Below are 9,177 nucleotides of genomic sequence, written 5' to 3'. Positions count from 1 at the left end.
CTGAGTAGCTTAATGACACAGCTAATAGAATTAGAAAATGCTCAACAAAAGGACCCAAAAATAGGGAGACAGAAGGAAATAACAAAGCTGAGAGCAGAAATCAACGAAGTGGAAACTTAAAAAACAATCCGAAAGATCAACGAAAGCAGAAGTTGGTTCTCTGAAAAAATATACAAGATTGATAGACCACTGGCAAACCTAACAAAGAAAGAGAGAGAGAGAAACTTGATAACTCGTATTAGGAATGAAAAAGGAGAGATCACTACTGATATGACAGAGATTCAAAGGGTAATCAGAAACTACTTTGAGAAACTCTACTCCATTAAAAATGAGAACCTGGAAGAAATGGATAAATTCTTGGACTCTTATAATCTTCCACAGTTGAAGGAAGAGGATGTAGCATATCTAAACACACCCATCTCCATTGATGAAATTAAAACGGTAATCAAATGTCTGCCCAAAAACAAAAGCCCAGGCCCAGATGGATTCACTAATGAATTCTTTCAAACTTTCCAAGAGGAACTACTACCAATCCTGGCAAGACGCTTTCATGAAACTGAACAAACAGAAACACTTCCAAATAGCTTTTATGAAGCCAACATCACCTTGATACCTAAACCAGACAGAGATGCTACGAAAAAAAAAAATTACAAACCAATATCGCTGATGAATGCAGATGCAAAGATCCTCAACAAAATCCTGGCAAATAGGATTCAATGCCTCATTAAGAAGATCATCCACTATGATCAAGTAGGTTTTATCCCAGGAATGCAAGGATGGTTTAACATCCGTAAGTCTATCAACATAATACACAACATAAACAACAAGAAAAATAAAAACCACATGATCATATCAATAGATGCAGAGAAAGCATTTGATAAGGTCCAACACCCATTCTTGATCAAAACTCTCAGCAAGATGGGAATGGAAGGAACCTTTCTCAATATAGTTAAGGCCATCTACCATAAGCCAGTGGCAAACATTATCCTCAATGGAGAAAAACTAAAAGCCTTCCCTCTAAATTCTGGCACAAGACAAGGCTGTCCTCTCTCACCACTCCTATTCAACATAGCACTGGAAGTACTTGCTATAGAAATTAGGCAAGAAAAAGATATCAAGGGAATCCAGATAAGAAAGGAAGAAGTCAAGCTGTTTGCAGATGACATGATACTCTACTTAGAAAACCCTAAAGACTCTACCAAAAAGCTTCTAGACAATAGACTCATATGGCAAGGTGGCAGGCTACAAAATTAACACACAAAAATCAATGGCCTTTCTATACACCAATAGTAATAAGGAAGAAATGGACATTAAGAAAACAACCCCATTCACAATAGTGCCACACAAACTCAAATATCTTGGAATCAACTTGACTAAAAATATGAAAGACCTATACAAAGAAAACTATAAAACTCTGCTCCAAGAAATAAGAGAGGACATGCGGAAATGGAAACACATACCCTGCTCATGGATTGGCAGGATTAACATCATCAAAATGGCAATATCCCCAAGGCATTATACAGATTTAATACTATCCCTCTAAAGATACCCATGACATTCTTCAAAGAAGAGCATCAGGTACTTTTGAAATTCCTTTGGAACAATAAACACCCTAGAATAGCTAAAGCAATCGTTGGGAAAAAGAATATGGGAGGAATAACTTTCCCGAACTTTAAACTTTACTACAAAGCAATAGTTATCAAAACAGCATGGTATTGGAATAAGGACAGGTCCTCAGATCAGTGGAATAGGCTTGAATATTCAGAAAATGTTCCCCAGACATACAATCACCTAATTTTCGATAAAGGAGCAGGAAATACTAAATGGAGCAGGGAAAGCCTCTTCAACAAGTGGTGTTGGCACAACTGGATAGCCACTTGCAAAAAATTGAATTTAGTCCCCCAGCTAACATCATGTACGAAGGTAAAATCCAAATGGATTAAAGACCTCGATATCAGACCCAAAACCATAAGATATATTGAACAACACATAGGCAAAACACTCCAGGACATTGAGACTTCAGGCATCTTCAAGAAGGAAACTGCACTCTCCAAGCAAGTGAAAGCAGAGATTAACAGATGGGAATATATTAAACTGAGAAGCTTCTGCACCTCAAAGGAAATAGTGCCCAGGATACAAGAGCCACCCACTGAGTGGGAGAAACTATTCACCCAATACCCATCAGATAAGGGGCTAATCTCCAAAATATACAAGGCACTGACAGAACTTTACAAGAAAAAAAACATCTAATCCCATCAAAAAATGGGGAGAAGAAATGAACAGACACTTTGACAAAGAAGAAATACAAATGGCCAAAAGACACATGAAAAAATGTTCCACATCACTAATCCTCAGGGAGATGCAAATCAAAACAACGATGTGATACCACCTCACACCACAGAGAATGGCACACATCACAAAGAACGAGAATAAACAGTGTTGGCGGGGATGTGGAGAGAAAGGAACTCTTATCCACTGCTGGTGGGAATGCCGTCTAGTTCAACCTTTATGGAAAGCAATATGGAGATTCCTCCAAAAACTGGAAATCGAGCTCCCATACGATCCAGCTATACCACTCCTAGGAATATACCCTAGGAACATAAAAATACAATACAAAAACCCCTTCATTACACCTATATTCATTGCAGCACTATTTACCATAGCAAGACTATGGAAACAACCCAGATGCCCTTCAACAGACGAATGGCTAAAGAAACTGTGGTACATATACACAATGGAATATTATGCAGCTGTCAGGAGAGATGAAGTTATGACATTTTCCTATACATGGATGTACACGGAATCTATTATGCTGAGTGAAATAAGTCAGAGAGAGAGAGAGAAAAACGCAGTATGGTCTCACTCATCTATGGGTTTTAAGAAAAATGAAAGACATTCTTGCAATAATAATTTTCAGACACAAAAGAGAAAAGAGCTGAAAGTTTCAGCTCACCCCAGGAAGCTCACCACAAATAGTGATGAGTTTAGTTAGAGAAATAACTACATTTTGAACTGTCCTAATAATGAGAATGTATGAGGGAAATGGAAAGCCTGTTTAGAGTACAGGCGGGGGTCGGGTGGGGAGGAGGGAAACTTGGGACATTGGTGATGGGAATGTTGCACTGGTGATGGGGGGTGTTCTTTACATGACTGAAACCAAAACACAATCATGTATGTAATCAAGGTGTTTAAATAAAAAAAAGAAAAAAAAAGAATTTTATACTTTCTGGTCATATATATATATATGTATATATATATATGTATATATATATATATATATATATATATTACAGAGATTTAGATACTTGCTTTGCATGCAGCTGACCCCAGTTTGGTTCTCAGTAGAATATATGGTCCCCTAAGCACTCTCCAGAAGTAATTTTTGTGTACAGAAAAAGAGTAATTCATGAGTATAGCTAAATATAGAGATTTTTTAACCTTGATTGATTGATTGGTTGGTTGGTTGTTGGGCCACACCCAATGGCACTCAGGAATCGCTCCTGGCTCTGTTATCAAAAATTACCCCTGGCAGGCTGGGGACCACATAGGAGCCAGGAATCGAACCAGGTCCCTCCCAGGTCAGCCACATGCAAGACAATCACCCTACCATTGTGCCATCTCTCCAGCCCCAACATGAGTTTGAATTCCCAAAATTCAGGGTTGATCCCTGAGTGCAAATTTAGGAATAAGACCCGAGCACAACCAGATGTTGCCCAAAAACACAAAAAGGAAAAAAAGAAAAGAGAATCAGACAAGACAAAATATTTCACTGAGATATGGGAATGCAGGGCAAAAAGCAAGTTGACAACCTAAAACCAGAAGACTAAAAGAAATGCAAAAAACATTAGCAAATGACTCAGAAAGAAAAAGATTTATCCTTGGATACCTATGACCTTCATAACAACAGACTTTCCTAGCAGAAGATTCCAGAGGGGGTGGGGTGGAGAAAGGTGCTTCTCTATAAAGATGCTGGTGAGCATTAGTATCCTCCAGCTCTACTGGTTATAAGAGTAAGAGGTTCTTACTGTGCAAATCTACTGATTTTCATTTGTTCAGTTCCAGGATAGGACCAATGGCCAGCTATCTAGTTGATAATTAGGAAGAATTGGGGGTGGGGTGAAGGGTGAGGAACTTGGTTGATAGTACAGTGAGTAGGGCACTTGCCTTGCACACAGTTAACTCAGGTTGGATCCTTGGCATCTCAAGCACTACCAGGAGTAATTCCTAAGCACAGAGTCAAGCATTGCTGGGTGAAGCCCCCAAACAAACCAAAATAAACAAACAAGAATTAAGATGAATGGGACACCTATATTCATTCACACCTATATTCATTGCAGCGTTGTTTATAATAGCCAGACACTGGAAACAGCCTAGATGCCCCTCAATAGATGAATGGCTAAAGAAACTGTGGTACATATATACAATGGAATATTATGCAGCCGTCAGAAGAGATGAAGTCATGAAATTTTCCTATACATGGATGCATATGGAATCTATTATGCTGAGTGAAATAAGTCAGAGGGAGAGATAAACACAGAATGGTCTCACTCATCTATGGGTTTTGAGAAAAATGAAAAACATTTGTGTAATGATTTTCCGAGACAAAATAGAGGAGGACTGGAGGGTCCAGCTCCTGACATGAAGCTCACCACAGGGATTGTTTAGTGCAGTCACAGAAATAATTACACTGAGTATTATTATAACAAAATGTGACTGAATGAAGAAAGTAGAAAGCCTATCTAGGCCAGTGTGGGGTGGGGAGGAAGGACAATTGGGACATTGGTGATGGGAATATTGCACTGGTGAAGGTGTGTGTGTATATGTGTATATATATATATATATATATATATATATATATATATAATTTAAAAAATAAAGAAAAGAAAATATAAGGCCTTCCAGTGCTTACCACAGGCTGTGTTCTTTACACTGACTGTATAGAAAAAGGAGGTACAGTAAATGCACCCCATATACACCTCAACCCAGGCCCTTAGCCTGTTCTGTATTGTGAATGGGGAGACAAAAAAAAAAAAAAAAAAGAATAAGAGAAAGGGACTTGGTCCAGGACTTGGAAGGAAGGAAATATTTTATGGGACAGATTAAGAAAAAAGAAAAAGAAAAAAAAAAGATGAATGGAACAAGGTTCTAGGGTAGAAACTGAGAAGAAGGATGGTTTTCTGGCCAAATTAGTCTTCAAATATAAAGGAAAGGAAGGTGCAAAGGCCATGTCGTTGTGACTATATTACTTGTATGCTTTGTTTCTTCTTCTAGAAATATTTTAATAAAAACATCTGTGAGGGCCCGGAGAGATAGCACAGCGGTGTTTGCCTTGCAGGCAGCTGATCCAGGACCAAAGGTGGTTGGTTCGAATCCCGGTGTCCCATATGGTCCCCCGTGCCTGCCAGGAGCTATTTCTGAGCAGACGGCCAGGAGTAACCCCTGAGCATTGCCAGGTGTGGCCCAAAAACCAAAAAAAAAAAAAAAAAAAACATCTGTGAAAGGCCAGAAAGATAGTACAATAGGTTCTTCTAGAAATATTTTAATAAAAATATCTGTGAGAGGCCAGAAGATAGTACAATAGGTAGGGCACTTGTCTTGCCCATGAAGTTATTCCTTTTTTTTTTTTTTTTTTTTTTTTTTGGTTTTTGGGCCACATCCGGCAGCGCTCAGGGATTACTCCTGGCTGTCTGCTCAGAAATAGCTCCTGGCAGGCACGGGGGACCATATGGGACACCGGGATTCGAACCAACCACCTTTGGTCCTGGATCGGCTGCTTGCAAGGCAAACGCCACTGTGCTATCTCTTCGGGCCCCATGAAGTTATTCCTAAGCAGAGATAAGAATAACCCCGAGCACCTCTAGATGTGACCCCAAAACCAAAATATAAACAAGAATATAAAACAAAAAATATCCCAATATCTCTGAGTTTATTTATGTAAAAAGATCCTTAGTCAATAGCTGAATCTTGGGCATTGTATAGGGGCTGACTTAGAACTTATGGAATCAGCCAGATCCTGTGAGTGGGCCATTAACCTAGAGTTCTTTCGTTGACACACCAGTATCTTACTATATGTCCTTGATCTAAGAAAATTCGTCACCTGTCAAGAATTACTCTGGGGTAAACTTTGTAACTTTCACTTGAAGCCTACTCTTCTACCAAACAGATTATATAATTCTTCTCATCTCTACTTGCTTAAGGAGATTGCTAGGGGGAAAATCTTGGACCAGTATCTATGGATGGACAGGAGAGATTGCCAGCCACCATCCATTCACCCACCCACCCACCCATCCATCCATTCATCCAACTATCTCTTATCTAAGAGCATATGTTTTGTGAGCTTGAAGCATGGGTCCATTACCCCCTGTATAGCAGGATCTTGAGGTCCTCTGTAAGTGTTCCATAGCATTGAGCTAGGAGTAACTTCCCTCCTCTAGAACCACTGAGTGTACCTCTCCCACTTCCCCATCAACAAAAGATAATATTTATGAAGAGTCTTTAGTTTCTTAAATAATATGTGTGTATGTGTGTAACCAAAAAAACCCTGATTTTATTTATTTATTTATTTATTTATTTATTTATTTATTTATTTAATTTATGTTTTGGATTTTGGACCATACCCGGTGATGCGGTGATGTGGTGATGCTCAAAGATTACTCATGATTCTACACTTAGGAATTACTTCTGGCAGATTTAGGGGATCCTGGAATGCCATGGATGGCACCCTAAGCTATCATATACAAGGCAAGCACCTTACCCTCTATGCTGTTACTTTGGTCCCTGATATGATTTTTAAAATACTATGTTAGACTTGGAAAGATAGTACAGCAGGTAGAGCACTTGTCTTGCATTGCAGCCAACCAGAATTCAATCCTTAGCACCCATATGGCTACTGAGCACTGCCAAGAGTGATCCTGAGTACAGAGCAAGGAATCAGCCCTGAACTCTGCTAGGTGTGGCCTTAAAACAAATAAAAGCCAACAATGGCTTTGTTGTTGAATATTAACATTCATTTTTTAATATGGCCTTTGTCCTAAGATAATCAGAAGTTTAGATATGAAACGCATCTAAACTAGCTGCTTCTATTAGTTTTATCTTTTCTTTTCTTGTTTTCTCCTTCTTTCAGAGGAGAACGAAGATGCGATCCCTTATTACCACAAATAATGCATTCAAGTTTCCCACTTTTGGGGAAATCACAGAGGTCAGCACATCGCATCCAGAGTAGAATGAATGGACAAACCTCACACTGGGAAAACTACCTTAGTGATCATGGTATTGCCCCTACTGGAAAGTATTATTAATTCTATCTTTTATTTTACTTGCTTTTGTATTTTGATAGTCACATCTAGCGATGCTTAGGATTACTCCTAGTTCTGTGTTCAGAAATTACTCCTGGCAGGCTTGGGGGACCATATGGGATGTTGGGATCAACTCAAATCAGCAGCATGCAAGGCAACCACCCTACCTAATGTGCTATCACTCCAGCACCTGAAGTCTTCATTCTAAGAGCATATCTTTGACACTGCTATTTAATTCAGATAAGAACCAAACAAGCAGCTTCAGATGCACATGAACTTTAAAAGAGAGAAGCAACTATGTGGATTATATGTGTACATATATAAGTATTTTGAACATGAGGTGATTATATAATAAACACTTCTAAAAAATGAGGAAAGGATAAAAATGACTTAGCACTTTCAACAAAGTTTATAGTAGTATATTTAGTGGACGTGATAGAGAACAGAGATGTGGAGGAGAAAAACAGGAACACCAGGAAGCAATAAAAATATTGCTGGAGGTCAGGACATAGCAGTAAAATCCAGCAAATTGAATCCTGATGGAAAAAAACCCTGGGGAACTATAAAAGAGACAGTTGAAATAGAAAATGATGCAAGAGGAGAGGATAATTTTAGTTTAAAGGAGGTAGCAGCTAGGGGTGTGAAGAGAAAGGATTAATTTTAAATGTGTCCTAGTCGTTAGAGAAATATTTTTTGAGAAGTGAGAGAGGAATGATGAGGAAAAACTGGTAAAATGTTGTCTCATTTCAAGCAAAAGTCTCCCTAGAATATTACATCCATTTTTGGACAGATTCTTGTAGGAGCACTGATGAACAAGAGACCACTGGAGACTGGAGGGTAGTGAGAAAAGTGTTCTCTGTCTCAACACAGAGCATATACAGCTCTCCCTGCTAGCAGTAGGTCTGTCTGGTATAAGGAAGCAAGTTCACAGTTGGCTTTACACTGCTCAAAAAAAGAAAGAAATCTTGTGAAAGTTAGAAGGAGGCAAATGTTGCTTAGTGTGATGTTCTAAACAACAGCATGTCCCTGTAACAGAATGGACTATTGTAATCATTTTCACACTTGTTAGTATAAAACAAAATACTAAAATGCAATTAATGAATGAATTAATCTCTTTATATCTGAGGTCTATCCAACTAGTTTGTAGACAGTGGTAGCTCAGGCCTTCATTTTTGATGCAGTCCTATGACTTGGGAGCTGGGGGTCCTATTGCACACACACACACACACACACACACACACACACACACACACACACAAAGGAAAGTAGCCAGACATACTTGTTATGATGATTAGGCTGATGCTTCTTTCATTTTTCATTTCTACTAGTCCCTAATCACTGGCTCTTCCTCTTCTTCCTTCAAGTCCTGTTTTCTTATATATTTCTTTAGGATTAGCCTTTTTGACTCTTCTTTCCTTTCTGCTTTCGAGTCTGAGCCCCCATGTGATCATCCCATCACCATTTTTCTATTTGATTCTTGTCAATCCCTTTTCTCTAAGCTTACCTTTTCTTCTTAGCTCTCCAAATGCCCTATGGCTAATGCCATAAAATAATCTTTTCCCTGATGGAGGCCAGAGTTAAGACTACCTTTCTCTACAAAAAAAAAAAAAAAGGATGTAAGAAGTTTAATTTTGATAAAGGAGAAAAAAATGTGAAGAAGTACCAGGAAAGCCTTTAGCAACTGGTGCTGGGAAACCATTCTGTTACATTCAAGAAACCAAATTCAGGCCTCTTCTTGACACACTACATAAATATCAAATCAAAGTGGATGAAAGAATTTCATATCAAATTTAAAAACATAATTATATAAAGGAAAACATAGGCATGACTCTCCATGACATTGAAGCTAAAGTATCTTCAAGGATGAAACATCACTGACCAA

At 38.6% G+C, this 9,177-nt stretch overlaps 2 non-coding genes across 2 annotated transcripts; one reads left to right on the top strand and one right to left on the bottom strand.

Moving 5' to 3' along the window:
• Positions 1-4,892: 4,892 nt before the first annotated feature.
• On the top strand, positions 4,893-5,025 carry LOC126010019 (small nucleolar RNA SNORA51). Its single transcript, XR_007496160.1, has one exon. It is a non-coding gene; the product is annotated as a small nucleolar RNA SNORA51 (small nucleolar RNA).
• A 2,097-nt stretch (positions 5,026-7,122) lies between these two features.
• LOC126010319 (U1 spliceosomal RNA) lies at positions 7,123-7,292 on the bottom strand. The gene has a single exon (XR_007496397.1). It is a non-coding gene; the product is annotated as a U1 spliceosomal RNA (small nuclear RNA).
• Positions 7,293-9,177: the final 1,885 nt, after the last annotated feature.

The sequence above is a fragment of the Suncus etruscus genome, chromosome 5 (genome assembly GCF_024139225.1).
Source record: "Suncus etruscus isolate mSunEtr1 chromosome 5, mSunEtr1.pri.cur, whole genome shotgun sequence".
Lineage (NCBI taxonomy): Eukaryota > Metazoa > Chordata > Mammalia > Eulipotyphla > Soricidae > Suncus > Suncus etruscus.
Note: the sequence above shows the minus strand (reverse complement) of the source record. Positions and strands in the feature narration are given on the sequence as shown.